At 40.3% G+C, this 21,724-nt stretch overlaps 1 protein-coding gene across 4 annotated transcripts in view; it reads left to right on the top strand.

Annotated features, from left to right (window-relative positions):
- Window positions 1-2,062: 2,062 nt before the first annotated feature.
- Window positions 2,063-21,724, top strand: part of GALNT13 (polypeptide N-acetylgalactosaminyltransferase 13) — a 562,369-nt gene continuing 542,707 nt past the window's right edge. For 3 of the 4 annotated variants that reach the window (XM_067741902.1, XM_067741901.1, XM_067741898.1), the window contains exon 1: window positions 2,308-2,445. The gene's annotated coding sequence lies outside the window, so the exon portion shown is untranslated. Of the gene's footprint in view, window positions 2,446-21,724 lie in introns of all 4 variants that reach the window. The other variant, XM_067741899.1, reaches the window with a different exon arrangement.

Here is a 21,724-nt window from a genome sequence, read left to right as displayed (position 1 = left end):
GTACATTCTTCTTTGCAATATGATTTTGCAGTTTCTCCCATCCAGACATGGAGTATATTACTTCATCCTTTGAATCTGGGCTTGGCCATGTAACTTCCTTGGGTAAACGTGTGTCAGCAGAGCTATGAAAAATGCTCTACATTGGAGTTTGCACTCCTCTGTTGCTTTTTGGAACAATTCGGAAATTGTAGATGTTTATTGTTTTAAGCCACTAAGCTTGGGAATGGTGTGCTATACAGCAAAAGATAATAATTCCCAGGGAGATACTTTGGGACTACATAATTAACTGCATGTATAACTTTTACCAACTAGTTTTATGATTCTTGCCTTAGTTAAATATTACTACAAAGCTTGCAAAATGCTATTGCTATCTTTTTTAGAGATGAAGAATGTAAGAATGGGGGCTTAATATGTTTTTCAAGGATATATGCCTAATAAGTGGCTCTGCCAGCATTAGAAGCTCAATCTTTTACCTGCTGGTCCATAACTTTTCTAAATATGCCATACAGAGGTGAGTGATGTGATGACAGAACTCACAAAAGCAAGCAATAGAGAAAAAGACCAGTGTCCTTGGTGTTATGAGTGACACCCTCTGTCCTCACACATGCACAGAAACCCCTCTGGTAGATGCTCCCTAATTGATGAGAAGATGGGGGCGGGGGGTTGGGCAGGATGGACAGCATAGGAGGAAACAAATAGTTATTATCATACCAGTTTAGATAATAATTGATTCATGAAAGGATATAAAGATAACATCTCTAAAAATTGCCTTTCATGAATATAATCAAGAATGTCATTGACATACTAGATTAAAATTAATATATGTTTGTACAATATGGCTCTTAATATTTTTGGAGTAGGTCTCATATCCTCCCTTACTTTTGCCACATAAACTAAAAAGAGGGAGCTAAGACAACATGAAGTGACCCTGTGAGAGGAGGAAAGGACCCCTATGTTACCCCCTTTTACAAATAAGAAAACTGAAACTGTATTGTCAAGAACCAAAACTAACCAAGAGCCAAAAGTGAATAAATGGCAAAGCAGAGACTTGAACTCAGCAACCCCAATTTCCTAGAAGAGTCCCTCCCACATGGCAATGGGGGATAGGTCCCAAGTCTCAGAATGCTAATAATACCTCAGTCTTAAATTTGTGCCTTGTACCATGCACTGTTCTAAAATCCTTACATGTAGTATGTAAGGATTTATTATCATGGACTCCTCATTTAGTATCATGGACTTTCTATGACACTACACAGTAACTTTACTCTGAAATGCAAGCATTCAGGCGCCTGTGTGTGTGTGTGTGTGGGTGGGTGTGTGGTGTCAAAGACCCTATCTTCCTGACTGAGAAAGGAATTCAAAGCCTCGCTTTTTTCTTCACCGCTCCCTAAAAAATTCAAGAGCACAAGGAAGCGCTTTGCGTTTCCAAGTCTCTTACAGTGCTTTTGGTGGCAGCAGCTGTCGCTAGCCAGAACACTAGGCTCCTGGCAGGGTAAACGAACTGTAATGGACAAGAGGTCAAACTCTTGTCTGTCCTTTCTGCTTCAGGGCGCCTAAACCTCAAGTTCCCCGCAGCCTCTCTCCACTGGAGAGCCGACAGCGGGGGTGAGGTTGCTAAAGCGTTCCCCGAGGGCCGCCTGCGAGCCCCTGCACCCTCCTCCCCCCGCCAGCACCCCTCTAAGAGGCGCTCTGGTGCACTGGGCCGACACAGTGCACGCAAGCCTGTTTTCTCACGGTGGGGCCCAGGGGCGGCCAGGGGTCGCCGGACGCTCTCGGCGGAAAGGAGCCGACACCGCGGTTCCAGCTGGGGGCCGTGACTGCCAACTATCGCGGGACTTGTGCACATCGCAGGAGCGGCAGCTCCAGGAGCAACTGAAGCGCGCTCTGTGCGCACCGCCCCAGCCTGGGGAGGAGCGGGAACCAGGAGGGAGGAGGGCCGGGGGGCTGGTTACGTAAATGATACTAGCCCAGTGAGAGGCCTTCAGGCTGGGGCTACGGGAGGGGGAGGAACCACGCGAGGAGGAGGGGCTGGGAGGGAGCGGGCCGGGGTGGGAGGGGGGAGGGGGGCGAAGTGACCAGGCCGTGGCGGCGTCTCTGCCGAGGTGACAATGTGCTAGGAGCCCTCGCTCGGTCTCCTGCGCCTCCTCGGCCTCGGCGCCCGCTCTCGCGGGGCCCCTCCAGCCAGCCGCTGCGCTATGAGGGCGCCTCTCCGGGGCTGGCCGGAGCCGGCTCGCTCTGCTCGCGGGGAAGTGTGAAGAGAGAGGCGCGGGCGGGAAGCGGGGCTGCGCGCGGCGCTCGCGGGCCGGCGCGTGTTCCAGGTGAGCGCGGGCTCCGCGCGCCCCGCACTCGGCGCGGCCGTCTGGCGCCTGCCGGTCTGGGTCGGAGGCTGAATTCCGTGCGTGGACCGCCGTTCCCTCTTCGCGGGATCCCTGGCCACGATAGCAGGTCTCCGTCTCTCTCTTGCTTCTCCTCTCTTCCTCTGTCTGGGGCGAGTCCTCTCTGGGCGGCCCGGAGTGCCCGGGTGGGCGCCGCAAACTCCCGCAGTCGGTGGCAGGGCTCAGAGCCGAGCGCCCAGGGTCGGTCCCGGTGCGGGGGCGCCGGCGAACCCGATAAGGCGGCCTCCCGGGCTCTCGAAGCGCGCTCTCCCGCTGCTGCAGGTGCCGAGGGAGGACCGCGAGGCGCGGAACTTTCTACCGCCGCCCTCCCTCTACCCTGCTTTCTCCGCTACCCGGCCGAGGTGGGGGGCGCTGGCCACCCTCTGCGCTCCGGTGGCGCTCGGCGCCGGGGGCGGCTCGGCCTTCCCGCCCCGGCAACTTTCTCCCACTAGCTGCGGGCGGCCGGCGGCTGCGGTGCGCGGGCGCTTCTACACGGTCCGTCCGACACCGGGGACACGCTGGGTCTCGGGTGTCTTCCTCGACGGTTGCCTTCCTCTCTATTTCTGCCTTCCTTTGCCTCTCAGCCTCTCTGTCTGTTTCTGACTCTGATTCTTTCTCTGGCTCACCGCACCCGCTCCGGGTCTCACTGTTCCTTTTTCATTCTCTTTCTCCCTGTTTTTCTTGGGATGTTCCCGTGTGCCTGTTATTCTGTCTCTTCCGTTGTCTCTCCGTCTTGCCGTATTTTCTCTTTCTGTTCCTGCCTCTCGCTGCCTGTCTCTGTCTCCCTCTCTTATCTCTCCTGCCTGGTCTTCCCGAACACCACCAGCTCCCAGATCCCGAGGCTCCTTGTCCAGGAGAGCACACCCCGGCCCACCTTCTGGGCACCTCCAGGTACAGAGATCTCCAGGTACGGAGACCTCCCTTCTCGGGGCCGGAAGGGACGAGGGGATTGGAAACAGAGAGCTCTTGTCTGGGCTGTCGTAGAGTCGACGGGCTGAATGAGGGTCGCGAGGGCCGCCTCCCCTCCCTGGGTCCGAGGGAGCTGCGCTGCCACGAGCCCGGGCGCACGGAGGCTGCTGGTTTGGACAGCGAAAGCTGCGGGCGCCCCTACCCTTACCCCGTTCTTTGACTAGGATCAGTTGAATTTCCAGGTGGAGAGCCTACATCTCCAACCTTTGCAGGCAGCCACAGGAGGAGGCAGTGGGCAGATAAACAGAAGCTTCGGGATCCAGGGAAAACTAACCTGGAAAGGGTGGGAGCTTTCCTGAGGCAAAGGTGTTGCTGACGGAGGACAGGAGCACTGGGGATTGCCTGCTTTCGACTGTCGTTAACACTCAATCCTTGAGCGGTTTCCTTGGGAGAGAGCGCGATCACTCTTCCCACAAATGCAGCATGAAGATTTTATTTGCAGGGGTAAAGACACTTGGCTGCCCGAGCCCCCTGAAATTTCGAGTATCCTTGGAGCCCCCGTATCTTCAGCTTTGTATGAAGGCTGCCTTTGCTCAGGGTTGCCCCCACCACCGTGTGTGTGTGTGTGTGTGTGTGTGTGTGTGTGTGTGTGTGTGTGTGTTTGCGTTCATGCCCTCTAGTGTTAGAGAAACCTGCTGGTTTGAGACTATTGCAAAGTGAGGTTAACCTATTGGTGACTTACTTTTGATCTCTTATCTTCCCAGATCATTCTCCTTGCCTTCACCCATCCTTTCCTTTTCTTCATCTTGACTTTTCTGTTGCATTACTAATCTTTCCTTTTCCCTGATCTCTTCAAACTCCTCCTGCAGAATTGGAACCTTAATATTGAAACCGTTTGAGTGATTTCAGAGGTGAATAGATTTGGAGAATTTTCATAGCCTAAGGTGGGTTTTGAACATAAGAAACGTGCATTTCTCTGCACCATTCACCACAAACCAGGATTTCACATCTCTTCCTTATGCCCCTGCCCACCTTCAACTCCATTGAGAATTTTTCCCTGGCTGCTTTTGCTTGTTTAGTTAAATGTTTTTAATTCACCATTTCTGTGATGCTCATCCCATTCTAGGGCTTAAGCTGCTTGCTTAAGTAGAGGCACTGTGTCTCAGATAAGATTTGGGGAAGAGGAAAAGAAAGCTTTTCCAAAGGAAACACAGTGCTGCTGGTATAGATTAATTCTGGATCCCAGTGTCCAGAGTGGGACAGGTGCTGTTTCAGATATGCAGACCCTAGCACAGTGTAGGAAAACTAGTAAATGCTTGCTGGAAACTTGTTGGTTGATTGATTAGCATGGAGCTAATTATTGGCTTTGAAGTTACTTAGCTATACTAATAAGCCTACATACAAGAACTTGAATTCTGCCTCTCTTTTTTGTTTCATTTAGTCTTTTATGAATGGGAATTGAAGACTAGTAGAAGGGATGTTGAAACGTGAGTCCTCTGTGTCGTTTTAACTCATTCGCTGCTTGAATTTGCTCCTCTGTGCAAGTGTTTAACTTGACTGATATTCTTTAACAGTCACTGCAGAACTAAAGAAATGAGTTTAGAGGCTCTGATGGGTGGCCTCTCTCAACCTTCTTACCTGAAAGTAAACTAGGGCATGACATCATTTGCTAGTGAATACTTTCCTGTGGTGTTTTTTTTTTTTTTTAAATTAATTTATTTTTGGCTGTGTTGGGTCTTCGTTTCTGTGCGAGGGCTTTCTCTAGTTGTGGCAAGCAGGGGCCACTCTTCATCGCGGTGTGCGGGCCTCTCACTATCGCGGCCTCTCTTGTTGCGGAGCACAGGCTCCAGATGCGCAGGCTCAGTAGTTGTGGCTCACGGGCCTAGTTGCTCCGCAGCATGTGGGATCTTCCCAGACTAGGGCTCGAACCCGTGTTCCCTACATTGGCTGGCAGATTCTCAACCACTGCACCACCAGGGAAGCCCTTTTCTGTGGTTTTAACAAGTGAAAAGTTCTCTTTTTTAATATAAAGAACAGATGTATCAGCTTAAAATATTTGGGGGCTATAAACTGATCTTCAAACTGAATCACTTACCTTGAATAATTTATAGGTTTCCTTACTGCTTCAAATATATATGAGAGGTGTGATACTACATGTATATGAGAATTTGCCAAAGTACCTGGAAATGTAACGCCTCCTGATACAATGTACTAGTAGGAATCCCTGTGCTGCAGTATTGCTGTTCTGATGATATGTTAGTAACTTCTTAAAATAGTTGGGGATTTACCATGAGTATTGTTCAGGAGCATGTTCAAGGAAATTTTGCTTTAAAAATATTACTTATAAATCAACTCATACTCTACGCAGTTTTTTTTTGTATTTAAAAATATCAAAGACATAGTGAAGGTGGACATGCTGTTATTGGTTGAGTTACATTCTGATTTCTAACTGATAAGAATATTGAGACACATTTAACTTTCTAACTTAATGTACATTACTTTCAGGTTAAAGTTATGTCAGAGTGAAATACAGTGCTTCCATTTGCCACCTTGATTTTTAGAAGTGGTAGTTGTACTAGGAACATTTCCATGTAATAGAGATTTTGCAGCTTTTTAAAACTTTGGCATTTTAGGAAGAGGGTGAGAGAACATGAAATAAATGAATATTTATATTCTTTCTGGTTAGGAAAATGAAGAGGATATTGGTGTTTCTGAATAACAAGAAAAGTATAGAAAATGGCTGAGAGTAAAGTATGAATAAAGTCCCACCATGTGAAATAAATAACAATACTATATGTCTCTGATAAGTGTTTATTGTGCTTTATGAAAATGAACAGATCCTATAGTTTTGTCCTTTAATTTGCCTTATTAAACATCCTATTTTCAAGAGGCACCTTTTGCAATAAACAACAAATTCTGGATTGTGACTTTTAATACATCACCTTTTTGGGCTTATGTCGCCATCAGTAGTAAGAACATGTAGACATCTTAAACCTATTGAGATCTAGCAGGATCACTACTTTGAAATCTGAGTGACTATATGCCTAATTATTCAAGAATTTTAATTGGGCTTTGGTTCTAAATGCTTCCTGTCATCAGAATAAACACATGTGAAGCATCAAGTCAAGACTTAAGTATACTTTATACTTTATACTTAAGTATACTTTATACTCATATTGACTCTGAAGTCTATTTGATGACATTTCTTAATATCCTCCCTGCCCTCTCCACCAGATACATACTAAGCATATGTTTGAACACATAAATCACATTTAAAGATCATGTACTACCTGCTTTGATAAACCATTTACCATTTTAGCAGATTAGACTTCTATTTACAATTTCTATCTTAAAGCACATTGTTTAGTTAAGTATTTCTGCCATTCAGTTACAGGCATACATATTTTTTTTTCAGAGTTTAGATGGTGTTTTTATTTTTTGTTTATTTTTTTAAATTAATTTTTATTGGAGTATAGTTGCTTTACAATGTTGTGTTAGTTTCTACTGTATAGCAAAGTTAATCAGCTATATGTATACATATATTCCCTCTTTTTTGGATTTCCTTCCCATTTAGGTCACCACAGAGCATGGAATAGAGTTCCCTGTGCTATACAGTAGGTTCTCATTAGTTACCTATTTTATACATAGTATCAATAGTGTATGTATGTCGATCCCAACCTCCCAATTCCTCTCACCACCACCCCCTTACCCCCTTGGCATGGATACATTTGTTCTCTACGTCTGTGTCTCTACTTCTGCTTTGCAAATAAGATCATCTATACCATTTTTCTAGATTCCACATATATGCATTAATATACGATATTTGTTTCTCTCTTTCTGACTTACTTCGCTCTGTATACAGTCCCTAGGTCCAGCCACATCTCTACAAATGACCCAATTTCGTTCCTTTTTATGGCTGAGTAATATTCTGTTGTAAACAGGCATATATATTTTTGAAGAGTCCAGCTTTCTATTGCTAAATTTAGTACTTAGAGAGTTCAAAGAAATTTGTGAAAATGAATACACATATGAATTTAGTAGTAGTTGGTCATTCATTGAGGGCATTATAAGCAGTTATCTTTGGGAGCAAAGTATAATCAAATAGGTTTTATTCATTTGATACTTCTTTTTGATTCAGATTTATATCTATTTGTATGTTTTCAAGGTAGTTTATTTATAATAATATTTTTAATTGGTCCAAGATGATTACCAAGAAATAATTACAGGTGGCTAAAGACCTCTGTGTGATTAATATGTATTCTAATGTCCCTTTTAAATACAATAGCTAAAATTCATTTTTAGCTATGAGTTTTCCAATTTTATTTTTTTAAGTATATCTGGGACCTATTTATTTAAGCTGAAATTCTTAATTTTTAAAAGTTATTACTGCAGGTTATTAAGAGATTACTGGGGCCTAACTTTCCTCTGAGGGCCCAGCTTTACTCAGATGTCCACATAATTACAGACCTTATGAACTATCAGGTTCTCTCTTAATGTTTACTATAATTGTCCTCCCTTCCCAATAGACCTAAAGCAAGATGCAAAGTATCAGTTGTTAAAAATTGTTCCATATTAACGGTTAATCCTCCCAACATAGCTTGAGAGGGATGTAGGGAAAGTAGTGACTGTTACCATCATAGGTGTGAACATATTTGTGATTCTATTTTCTGTTATGTGAGAAGATTAAACACACTGTCCATATTAAATACTCAGGCTTCTTTCCTGTTTTTTTTCAGGAGCACTTACTGTTAAGATATATGGGAACTGTCCAAGATATATCAGGATTTTTAACATGACGTAGAATTAATTGGGACTCTGTTTAGTACATTAAACTACATTGAATTGTCACTTAAATCTTATTTAAGATCTTGTAGAACAGTATAGGAAGAGTGTGATTAAATTCTTGGTTGGCACTTTGGTGAACATAATACATGTGCTAAGTAGCCACTGTAAATAGAAGAATTTAAAGCACAGCCTGCACATTCAAAATCATCTAAATTACACCTCAGAGACTCCAGTAAATGTCAACCTAGTCTCTTGCCTAATATTAATTGCCTTGATAGTATAAGCACAGTGCTTTTTTTTGTTAAGAAATGAATTTTGACATATGGGGAGGATTATCTTATTGTACATCAGAAGAATAATAACTTAATTTCCTCTTGAGATTTTTGTTATATAATTAGTTTTAGATAGAGAGGATGAGATTTACATGACTATCAAGACCCCCATGCAGTACTGCCATTAGTCTAATGAAAGAAAATTGGGAATAAATACTTGGAAACAAATATATGTAAAGTTACAGCCATTTCAACTTATTTATGAGGGAGTTAAAAATAAAGAGTTACAAACTGATAAAATAACTAAAATTTATTGGATACATACTTTGCACTTGTAAGTAAACATCTAATAGCTTGTACTACATTTTATCCTCATAATCGTATGAGCTGTAAGTAGTTATTACTATCCCCATTGTATAAATGAGGAGTCACTTGCTCAAAGTCACACAGCTAATATATATCATTAGGGCCGGGGATCACATCAGTTCTGTCTGTCTCTGAAGCCAGTGCTCTGAGTTCCCAGTCTGACATTTTCACTGACTAATAAAATTAAAAAAAAAAAATGAGCATCAACCTCCATGTGAACATTTTCTTTTGCATGGTAAGAATGATTTTTAAAACTCTATTGCCACCATCATTTTATAAAAGACTGCACATTGTAACACCAACTAAGGTGGCAGTACTAAATCTCAAAATATAGTTCTTAAAATAGCATAAATTTAACTTCCTGTGCATTTTTCTACATTGCATTTATTTTTCTAATTTAACGAAGACTGAAGAAAATTTCATCACAGTCTGGTAATTTATTTCACCACATTCTGTAGCCTGCGATTGGGAACACTTCCTCAGTCTGAACCACTAGATATACTGCCTACTCAGTGGATCCCGAGCACCCAAGCAACACAGGCCAGCATGGTTGTGATACTCATGACTTTGTCCTTATAGCTATTCCCTTCTCTTTCTCCTTGGAAGTTTGGGCGATAAGATTTGTACCTAGGAAGGATGATAGCAATTACACTAGCCTCAGTTTATTGCATCAGTGTTTATTGAAAGGAATAGAGAATTGGAGGCAACTTGCTCCTTCATGGCACTTAACCACAAATCACTGTCACTGAGATGGTGCCAATCTGTGTCTTTGAAAAAAAAATGAATGCTGGGCAAAAACAAAAGGAGCATGTCTTAAGAACTTATTCTGTCCTTCCCTTTAACCAGTACGTTCCAGCCTTTAGGGATCAGTTTGCTCCTTTTTTACGTCTTTGTTTGCCTTGGTGAGGACAAAGCAGTTTTGCTTTAGGTGAGAAAGAAAATTCCAAAGCTAAACTTCTGCTTTTGGAAAACTGGCTGATGCTATTAAATCCCAAGTTGCTTTGGATAGTGACTATTGCAGCCATTGAAGAGGAAAAGGGCACTGATAGAGTGTGTGAGATGTAGTTAAACTGACCTGTGGCATCGTATGATGTCACTGCTGACAAACCAGTTTGGAAATTGAAATTACCTCAAGAGATTTTTGTTTGTTTGCTTGTTTTAATATAGGTTATCAGATCCTACTGATACAGATTCTCATTTGCCTGGGATGGATCCATAACGATCTATCTTTATAAACATTTTTCCAGATGAGTCTGTTGTACAATGAGGTTACAAGCAACCGAACTACATATAGTACATTTTTCAGATTTATTTAATTTTTATTTCTTTAACAAAATATAAAAGCTACTATGTTCTGGACATTGTTCTGAGTGCTTTACAGATATTAATTCATTTAATTATAACAACCCTCCAAAGTAGGTTTTATTAGTACCTCTATTTTACAGGCAAGGAAATTGAGACCCATAAAGGTTAAGTAAGTTGTCCAGGGTAAGTTGATGAATGACGGGGTACAGACTATGCTATTTTGATGAAATGATTAAAATGATCTGCTTTAAGTCACAAAGTATGAAGCAACAGAATTGGAAATGGAACCCGTGTTTCTATGTTTTGTTTCCTATTTGAATAAGTTTTGCCTTTGAAAGTGAAAGAGGAAAATCTGACCAACAATATCAGATTTGTGGAGTTGGAAACAAAAAATATTTACCTTTTAGAAGTCATAGCACTAGATTAAGAAAGAAAACTAATTATGAAAGGGACAATAAAATAAATATGGAAAAATCAGAGTGATTTTCTTCAAGTAGATTTATTCTTGTCTCTTCATAGGTGCAGGCCACCATCCCCCCTCCCCACCCCAATCCCCAGTAAAAAAGAAAACAAAAAACAAGTTAACACACAGTGATGCAGACAAAAGAAAAAAAATTAAAATCTGTAAGTAGGATTTCTATATATATACTTTAATCTATAACTAAGATCTACATCTGTAACTAACCTAATAAGAAATAGCTTATTTTCCTGCAGTACTATTCATAAATTGTTTAAATTACATTAGGAAATACTAATATTTTCATAAATGTTAGTATTGGAAAAATCCTCCTGAAACTTCTGGATTTTTTTCTCAAATATGTTTTTTGTAAGCTTTATACATTATAGAATATCTATATTAATTTGTAATCACTGTTAATCTGTAAAGAACTGATGTATTAATCTTTGATGATTTCTCCTTACTTCTGGCCTTTGGTTGATATTTAGCAACTTTCTGTTACTTATTTTTGTTTAATACACTCCTGCAGTGTTTAATGACTTTTCTTCAGTCTTAAAAATATTATTTTAGACTGACTGATACTTGATTAGATTGTGTAAATTATTTGAATTAGATAGCCTAGTAATGAGTCACTCTGGTTTTTTTAAAAAATAAAAATCTACTTAAAAACAATTCTGTTTTCAGATTCTGTAAGTGAAGTGAGGGTTTATGAGATTACTGACTAGCTGAGTTTTAACACTTAGTACTACAGTCTTTTCTCTTTCTCTCATGCCAAATTCCACCTCTTTCTGAATCCTCAAGACTCATATTTCTTTGATTCTCTTGATAGTTCAGTCTCAAATGGGACTATACATCCCTCGTCCTGAAAAATATTAGAAACCAGCCTGTGTCTGTTCATGATTCAGGTTTCACTCATATCCTATAGATTTTAAGTGCAGCTCTGCATTTTCTTCTCAATTCTGTGTTTCATCATTTCTCAATACACTTTTTCTTCCATATCGTTTTCCCGCTCCTCTTTTCCTTTCTTCCTTCTTCATGATGCTCTCGACTTTCAATTGTCTTTCTTCTGTGGCTTAATACATCCTCATGTAGCAGGCCTGGACTATCTATTAGTTCTCTTGATTCTATATAAAAATATAAATAAAAAAGAGCTCCTGTTCATTTCATCATTTAGTCCCTGAGTAGGTAATAAACAGACTCTCTAGCTCTTGCATCTGGGTCATTTAACCGGAGGATGGGGATTCTAAATTCGCATCTCATTACCTTTGTCTACTTTTAGAATTGTGTGCTTGGGCCCCGTGGTCAGTTGGCAGGCTCTGGCTCCAAAGGACTGCTGTATTATTTGAGGGGATGCCAATTTCAGTGGCCACACAGTTTTCACATTCCTTGGTCAGATTTTCCGTATAAAATTTCCAGTATATTTCATTGTTAACTCTAGACTATTGACTTCATGTCAGAAATTCATTGTGATATTAATTGATAGATTGTGATGGATAATTTTTATAATTTATGTTCCATGGCTCCTACTCCCTGACTTCAGGATAGTATTTTTCCCATGAGTTAAACCTAGAGCATATATTTTGTCACAGATTTTTTAAAGAATTTTATTGTTGTGCACTAAGTTGTGATGAATCGTAGGTAATTGGATGGTGCAGCTGAATTAACACATTGAATTGCTGGTTATGAGACTCTTCATTTGCTGTTGCAGACAATAGGCCCAGTTTGCTTCTACAGTGCACAAATTCTTATTATCTATATAAAATTCTAATTCAAGTGGGATAATATGTATGCATCATTTCCATTCCTTTTGTAGGGAAAAATAACCTCCACAAATATAAGATATTTGCAACTATCTCATTAAATAATTTTGAACTTCAATACATCTTTTTTTTTGAGAATGTTAGTGAGTTATCTTATTGCCCACAAAAAGGACATTTCAGAAACATGAAATCAGTAGTCCTTTTTACCCTGTGTACCCTAAGATACATGCAGATATGCAGTTTGCATTTATTTCAGTACAGAGCCTTGTCTGAATGATTCTTAACAGCATTGTCGCCATCATGACTATGGTGATACGCAACAGTATAATAATTACGTTTGTTCTTGGGTTTTCTTCATTTTAGGTGTTTTAAGGGCAGCTTCTCTAGGTCAGTGAAAAGCCTTTTAAACAAGCAAGTATTCATTTTACAAGGAAGGATTGAGGCGTACCTTTATCTAAACTTCCTCCTGAAACCTCATTAATTTAAGCATTAAATTAAGGAGTTAAAAAGATATCAAACTGTTACAAATTAGATGGAATGAAGCAAGGCAGAGGAAACTGCCAAAGATGGGGTGAGGAGGGAGCCCTTTTGCCCTAAACAAGCACCCAAAGGCTTAAGGTTCAACAGTGCCAGGAAAAACAGAGGGCAGAAGTGAGACGCTGGGGCTGAAACAAAATAATCAACATGGATAGATGGACTAGCCACCCTTGTATTCACCAATTCTACTTCCTATGCAAATATCCTTGTAGCAAGATTTTTTTCACTGCCCCTCCTGACCATCCCCCTTAACATAGACTAATGAAATTACATGGACTGCTGAGGGACAGTAAAGGCAATTAGGAATGCATCTTACAACAGTAGAATGAATTCCCTTTTATTTTGATACTTAGTGGCATACTTCAGCCTAATGATCAGCTCCTGGCTTACCCTAAAGCAAAGTCTTCTAAACAACAAGACCCACTCAAGTACAGAGGGCTCAGCCATTTCTGTTCCTTTATTCTTAAATATAAAACAGCAACCAAGTATCACCAGACATTTAAGAAATAATTTAAGAAAAAAGTTAACAAAAATATGCAACATGAAAAAGAGACAGAGCCTTGGCTTCAAGATGGCAGAAGCGTAAGACGCGGAGATCACCTTCCTCTCCACAAATACTTTAGAAATACATCTACACATGGAACAGCTCCTACAGAACACCTACTGAATGCTGGCAGAAGACCTCAGACTTCCCAAAAGGCAAGAAACTCCCCACGTACCTGGGTAGGGCAAAAGAAAAAAGAAAAAAACAGGACGGGACCGGCAGCAGTGGGATGGAACTGTGAAGGAGGAAAGGTTTCCACACACTAGAAGCCCCTTTGTGGGCAGAGACTGCGGGTGGCAGAGGGGGAAAGCTTCAGAGCCGCGGAGGAGAGCACAGCAACAGGGGTGCACAGGGCAAAGCGGAGAGATTCCCGCACTGAGGATCAGTGCCGACCAGCACTCAACAGCCCGAGAGGCTTGTCTGCTCACTGGCCGGGTCGGGTGGGGGCTGGGAGCTGAGGCTCGGGCTCTGGAGGTCAGACCCGAGGGAGAGGACTGGGGTTGGCTGCGTAAACACAGCCTGAAGGGGTGAGTGCACCACGACTAGCCAGGAGGGAGTCCAGGAAAAGGTCTGGAGCTGCCGAAGAGACAAGAGACTTTTCCTTGCCTCTGTATTTCCTGGTGCGTGAGGAGAGGGGATTAACAGTGTTTCTTAAAGGAGCTCCAGAGACGGGCGCGAGCTGCAGCTATCAGTGTGGACCCCAGAGACAGGCATGAGACGCTAAGGCTCCTGCTGATGCCACCAAGAAGCCTGTGTGCGAGCACAGGTCACTCTCCACACCTCCTCTCCCGGGAGCTGGTGCAGCCCACCACTGCCAGGATCCCGTGATCCAGGGATAACCTCCCCGGGAGAACGCACGCGCGCCTCAGGCTGGTGCAACATAGCGCCAACATAGCCTGCCACTGCAGTCTCGCCCCACATCCGTACCCCTCCCTCCCCCCGGCCTGAGTGAGCCAGAGCCCCCGAATCAGCTGCTCCTTTAACCCCATCCTGTCTGAGTGAAGAACAGATGCCCTCCGGCGACCTACACGCAGAGGCGGGGCCAAATCCAAAGCTGAACCACGGGAGCTGTGCAAACAAAGAAGAGAAAGGGAAATTTCTCCCAGCAGCCTCAGGGGCAGCAGATTAAATCTGCACAGTCAACTTGATGTACCCTGCATCTGTGGAATACCTGAATAGACAACGAATCATCCCAAATTGAGGAGGTGGACTTTGGGAGCAAAGATATATATATTTCTTTTCCCTTTTTCTCTTTTTGTGCGTGTGTATGTGTATGCTTCTGTGTGTGATTTTGTCTGTAAAGATTTGCTTTTACCATTTGTCCTAGGGTTCTGTCTGTCCTTTTTTTTTTTTACTTAAAAAATTTTTTTTCTTAATAACTTTTTTATTTTAATAAGTTTATTTTACTTTATTTTATTTTATCTTCTTTCTTTTTATTTTTTTCTCCCTTTTATTCTGAGCCATGTGGATAAAAGGCTTTTGGTGCTCCAGCCAGGAGTCAGTGCTGTGCCTCTGAGGTGGGAGAGCCAAGTTCAGGACACTGGTCCACAAGAGACCTCCCAGCTCCACGTAATATCAAACGACGAAAATCTCCCAGAGATCTCCATCTCAACGCCAAGACCCAGCTTCACTCAACTACCAGCAAGGCACAGTGCAGGACACCCTATGCCAAACAATTAGCAAGACAGGAATACAACCCCACCCATTAGCAGAGAGGCTGCCTAAAATCATGATAAGGCCACAGACCCCCCAAAACACACCACCAGATGTGGACCTGCCCACCAGAAAGACAAGATTCAGCCTCATCCACCAGAACACACACACATATCCCAGAAGAAGAAGAGAAAAACAAAGGAACTGAGAAAATATTTGAAGAGATTATAGTTGAAAACTTCCCTAATACGGGAAAGGAAATAGTTATTCAAGTCCACGAACCACAGAGAGTCCCATACAGGATAAATCCAAGGAGAAACACGCCAAGACACATATTAATCAAATGATCAAAAATTAAATACAAAGAAAAAATATTAAAAGCAGCGAGGGAAAAGCAACAAATAACATACAAGGGAATCCCCATAAGGTTAACAGCTGATCTTTCAGCAGAAACTCTGCAAGCCAGAAGGGAGAGGCAGGACATATTTAAAGTAATAAAGAAGAAAAACCTGCAACCAAGATTACTCTACCCAGCAAGGATCTCATTCAGATTTGATGGAGAAATGAAAACCTTTACAGACAAGCAAAAGCTAAGAGAATTCAGCACCACCAAAACACAACAACCCAAAACCTATGGGATGCAGAAAAAGCAGTTCTAAGAGGGAACTTTATAGCTATACAAGCCTACCTTAAGAAATAAGAAACATCTCAAATAAACAACCTAACCTTACATCTAAAGCAATTAGAGAAAGAAGAACAAAAAAACCCCCAAAGTTAGCAGAAGGAAAGAAATCATAAAGATCAGATCAGAAATAAATGAAAAAGAAATGAAGGAAAGGATAAGAAAGATCAATAAAACTAAAAGCTGGTTCTTTGAGAAGATAAACAAAATTGATAAACCATTAGCCAGACTCAAGAAGAAAAAAAGGAAGAAGGCTCAAATCAATAGAATTAGAAATGAAAAAGGAGAAGTAACAACTGACACTGCAGAGATACAAAGGATCATGAGGGATTACTGCAAGCAACTATATGCCGATAAAATGGACAACCTGGAAGAAATGGAAAAATTCTTAGAAATGCACCACCTTCCGAGACTGAACCAGGAAGAAATAGAAAATATGAACAGACCAATCACAAGGACTGAAATTGAAACTGTGTTTAAAAATCTTCCAAGAAACAAAAGCCCAGGACCAGATGGCTTCGCAGACGAATTCTATCAAACATTTAGAGAAGACTAACACCTATCCTTCTCAAACTCTTCCAAAATATAGCAGAGGGAGGAACACTCCCAAACTCATTCTATGAGACCACCATCACCCTAATACCAAAACCAGGCAAGGATGTCACAAAGAAAGAAAACTACAGGCCAATATCACTGATGAACATAGATGCAAATATCCTCAACAAAATCTAGCAAACAGAATCCAACAGCACATTAAAAGGATCATACACCATGATCAAGTGGGGTTTATCCCAGGAATGCAAGGATTCTTCAATATGTGCAAATCAATCAATGTGATACACCATATTAACAAATTAAAGGAGAAAAACCATATAATCATCTCAATAGATGCAGAGAAAGCTTTTGACAAAATTCAACACCCATTTATGATAAAAACCCTCCAGAAAGTAGGCATAGAGGGAACTTTCCTGAACATAATGAAGGCCATATATGACAAACCCACAGCCAATATCGTCCTCAATGGTGAAAAACTGAAAACATTTCCACTAAGATCAGGAACAAGACAAGGTTGCCCACTCTGACCACTATTATTCAACATTGTTTTGGAAGTTTTAGCCACAGCAATCAGAGAAGATAAACATATAAAAGGAATCCAAATTGGGAAAGAGGAAGTAAAACTGTCACTGTTTGCAGATGACATGATATTATACCTAGAGAATCCTAAAGATGCTACCAGAAAACTACTAGAGCTAATCAATGAATTTGGTAAAGTAGCAGGATACAAAATTAATGCACAGAAATCGCCAGCATTCCTATACACTAATGATGAAAAATCTGAAAGTGAAATTAAGAAAACACTCCCATTTACCATTGCAACAAAAGGAGTAAAATATCTAGGAATAAACCTACCTAAGGAGACAAAAGACCTGTATGCAGAAAATTATAAGACACTGATGAAAGAAATTAAAGATGATAAACAGATGGAGAGATATACCATGTTCTTGGATCAGAAGAATCAACATTGTGAAAATGACTCTACTACCCAAAGCCATCTACAGATTTAATGGAACCCCTATCCAACTACCACTGGCATTTTTCACAGAACTAGAACAAAAAATTTCACAATTTGTATGGAAACACAAAAGACCCGGAATAGCTAAAGCAATCTTGAGAAAGAAAAACAGAGCTGGGGGAATCAGGCTCCCTGACTTCAGAATATACTACAAAGCTACAGTAATCAAGACAGTATGGTACTGGCACAAAAACAGAAATATAGATCAATGGAACAGGATAGAAAGCTCAGAGGTAAACCCACGCACATATGGTCACCTTATCTTTGGTAAGGGAGGCAAGAATATACAGCAGAGATAAGACAACTTCTTCAATAAGTGGTGCTAGGAAAAACTGGACAGTTACATGTAAAAGAATGAAATTAGAACACTCCCTAACACCATACACAAAAATAAACTTAAAATGGATTAAAGACCTAAATGTAAGGCCAGACACTATCAAACTCTTAGAGGACAACATAGGCAGAACACTCTGTGACATAAATCACAGCAAGATCCTTTTTGATCCATCTCCTAGAGAAATGGAAATAAAAACAAAAATAAACAAATGGGACTTAATGAAACTTAAAAGCTTTTGCACAGCAAAGGAAACCATAAACAAGACAAAAAGACAGCCCTCAGAATGGGAGAAAATGTTTTCAAATGAAGCAACTGACAAAGGATTAATCTCCAAAATTTACAAGCAGCTCATGCAGCTCAATATCAAAGAAACAAACAACCCAATCCAAAAATGGGCAGAAGACCTAAATAGACATTTCTCCAAAGAAGATATACAGATTGCCAACAAACACATGAAAGGATGCTCAGCATCATTAATCATTAGAGAAATGCACATCAAAGCTACAATGTGATATCATCTCACACTGATCAGAATGGCCATCATGAAGAAATCTACAAACAATAAATACTGGAGAGTTGTGGAGAAAAGAGAACCCTCTTGCACTTTTGGTGGGAATGTAAATTGATCCAGCCACTATGGAGTACAGTATGGAGGTTCCTTAAAAAACTAAAAATAGAGCTACTATACCACCCAGCAATCCCACTACTGGGCATATACCCTGAGAAAACTACAAGTCAAAAAGAGACATGTACCAAAATGTTCATTGCAGCTCTATTTACAACAGCCAGGACATGGAAGCACCCTAAGTGTCCATCAACAGATGAATGGATAAAGAAGATGTGGCACATATATACAATGGAATATTACTCCACCATAAAAAGAAAGAAATTTGAGTTATTTGTAGTGAGGTGGATGGACCTAGAGTCTGTCATATAGAGTGAAGTAAGTCAGAAAGAAAAAAACAAATACCATATACTAACACATATATATGGAATCTAAGAAAAAAAAAGGTCTAGAAGAACCTAGGGGCAAGACGGGATAAAGACACAGACCTAGTAGAGAATGCACTTGAGGATATGGGGAGGAGGAAGGGTAAGCTGTGACAAAGTGAGAGAGTGGCATGGACATATATACACTACCAAACGTAAAATAGATAGCTAGTGGGAAGCAGCCGCATAGCACAGGGAGATCAGCTCGGTTCTTTGTGACCACCTAGAGGGGTGGGCTAGGGAGGGTGGGAGGGCGGGAGCTGCTAGAGGGAAGAGATATGAGGCTGTATGTATATGTATAACTGATTCACTTTGTTAATAAGCAGAAACTAACACACCATTGTAAAGCAATTATACTCTAGTAAAGATGTTAAAAAAAAAAAAGCGACACCAAGATAAATGAAAACCAATGACAAAAAATGACCTTGCATGATACAGATCATTAAAAAAAATCATAAAAGAGACCAAAAAATTAAATTTTTTAAAGAGATTCAAGAAAATTTTACATTCATAAAACACAAAAACTAAACGAGAATAACTATTGGAAATTAAAGATTTTCATATCAGTAGTTTTAAGGGACATTTGTAATTTTAAGTAGAGAAAATCTCTCTACAGTGCAAAGAAAAAGAACAAAAAGATGAAAAAGATGAGTCACTGAATCTCCCTGAAGTGTGACTTCCTGCTAATTGGAGATCTGATTGTAAGAAAACAAAGAAATATAGTGAGAACATGTTTTAAAAATTAATAGAATAATTCTCAAATTTATGAAGGAAAATGATTTGCAACTCAAAATTCCAAAGAGAACTAAGAGAAGGAATAATTGACTATATTAATAGGAAGAGTAGGGATAAATGTGGAGTGTGGTATGTGAGATAATTTCGATAATGTCTAAAATACTGTGGGTCTATTTGTTTGGTCAAAGTATGTTTTACCTTGATTTTTTTAAAAAATGTGGTTTCTTTAGGTGTATCTGTACCAGATTTCCACAGATTGCAGTCACTGTCTGTTGAATCCCCCTGGTCCATAAAGACATTTGAATTTAAGCTTTTTGTTGTGGAACTAATAAGCAATTAAAGGTGATTCCCTCTGAGGAAAGGAACAGGTTGGGGTTCGGAGAGGGGGCTCCACTGTATAAAGAAATAGAAATCCTTGGAACTTCTGTTCTAAACACATTAGCAGTCATCCCTTACAGTATGATAATGATTATGGGACTAAGAGGAGAGAATTGGATTCTAGTTCTGGTAAAACCATTACTAAATTCTGTAGCGTGTCATTAAGTTCTTTGGAGCTCCGTTTCCTTATCTTTGAAATGCAACTGGTAAAAAAAAAAAAAACCTGGTATGACTCTATATTCTACTGTTTGTTTATTTTGCAAATGTAGACCTATCATTTTCTTTGAGAATGAAATGAACGTTAAATTTTCTAGGTCTTATTTTCTTATAATTAAAAAAATAACTTTTATTTTTGCTGATGTAAAAATGCAAGCCTTACCGAATGATTCTCTAGAAGATTTTATCTCCATTCCACCTCTGTTTTCCTGAACATTTTAATAGTACTAAACAATTTTAAACAACATTTTATAGTGGTTTCCAGATAGAGATGGTAAATTTTATAGTCCTCTGTGTTATTAAATTATACCAGTTATTCTGATTACCTGATGTGTCTGCAGATTCACAGAGGAATTGATAGATGAAGGATGGCCATTCCAACATTGCACAGATGTGAGGATATTGCCATCTTAGGTCGGCAGCTGCTCTGGAAGTTCTCACTGCTTCTTATTATTTGGACTAACACTTTAATTTTGTAGCTGATCAGAAATAGTTGCTTTAAAGATGTTAGCTATTCCTAATGAATGTGAGAACACAGATGGGTCCCATAAGAAATGTCTAACCTGCTGGTTGTTAGATTTCTGTGTGTGTGTGTGTGTGCATACATGTGTGCTTTAGCATCTTTTAATTATGAATATCAATTCAACAAGCCAAAAGAAAGTTATAATAGCTTTCTGTAGATAGATAGAAATAAAGAGATTGACAGACAGAGAGAGGGACTGAGGCAGAGACAGAGACAGACAGACAGGGAGAGGAAGAGAGATAAGGAGGAATGAGGAAGTTTCCCAGTCTCTCCCCACCACCAACTTGGGGCTTGTATACCACAAAAAAGTATTGTGAACACAAATTACATATTAAATAATATGTTAAGATCGATCTAGTATTTTTATGATTTAGAAGGATAGGGGATTCTGAAATGAGAAAAAAGTTAACAATGAGACATTCTTTAAAGCTGTGGATATCTGGTTTCTGTTGACAGGTTGTGATAATAATCCCTTGGGTCACCTCTTACCACTTACTGAGTGATCTGGTTTTTGGACAGTGACTGGGGGCAGTGAAGACCTGCTCTGTCCTGTTATCTCACCTGGTTTGATGAATCCAGGGTCCATTAAATTTCCTTTTAAATGTGAAGTTCTTGGCAATTAATTAGAACCGTTAGCATATGAACCATCCCTTGATTCTAAGGTAAGAAAAATGCCTGGACTCAAGTTTGGAAGAGGCAGTGGAACATGGTTGTGCTAAAGCTACAAGTTTAAGACTATGGTGCCTGCATAAATGCAGTTCAGAAGTTCTGAATTATCCAATTACTTAGCAGAATGACAAAGCATAGTTAGATAGCCTCTGTGGGATTTAGTTACTTCATCTTTAAAGTGAGGGTAATAGTAATAGTGCCTAACACTAATACAATGCAGGTTTCTAACTGGTTTTGCGGGTCTCTTTTAAGTGCTTTACATAATATTAGCCCTTTTAATTCTCACAATTCTAAGAGCTAGATGTTTATTTTCATCTACCTAATAATTATAACTGCTTTAATGTGTTGAGGTGACAATGCATGTAATGTACTGATTATTGTGCTTGGCACTTAGCATGCGCTTAACAAATACTAGCTGTTATTAGTGTATCTCCTCTTCCAGGGTCCTCTATGGGCATTTAGTATGGCAGGTGCCTAGTAAATCTTGCCTGCTTAACTGATTTCTGAAATAAAATTCTCAGACCTGGAAGAGTTATTGTGAAGAGTAACTGCAAAATCCGATCCCAGGAGGCAATAAATAAATAGCAGTCAAAGATAGGATTGAAGCCAACCAAAATAGAAACACAGTAAAACTATATTGGTGAAATATTTATAAATC

The sequence above is a fragment of the Pseudorca crassidens genome, chromosome 6, assembly GCF_039906515.1.
Source record: "Pseudorca crassidens isolate mPseCra1 chromosome 6, mPseCra1.hap1, whole genome shotgun sequence".
NCBI lineage: Eukaryota > Metazoa > Chordata > Mammalia > Artiodactyla > Delphinidae > Pseudorca > Pseudorca crassidens.
This window is presented reverse-complemented; position numbering and strand designations above follow the sequence as displayed.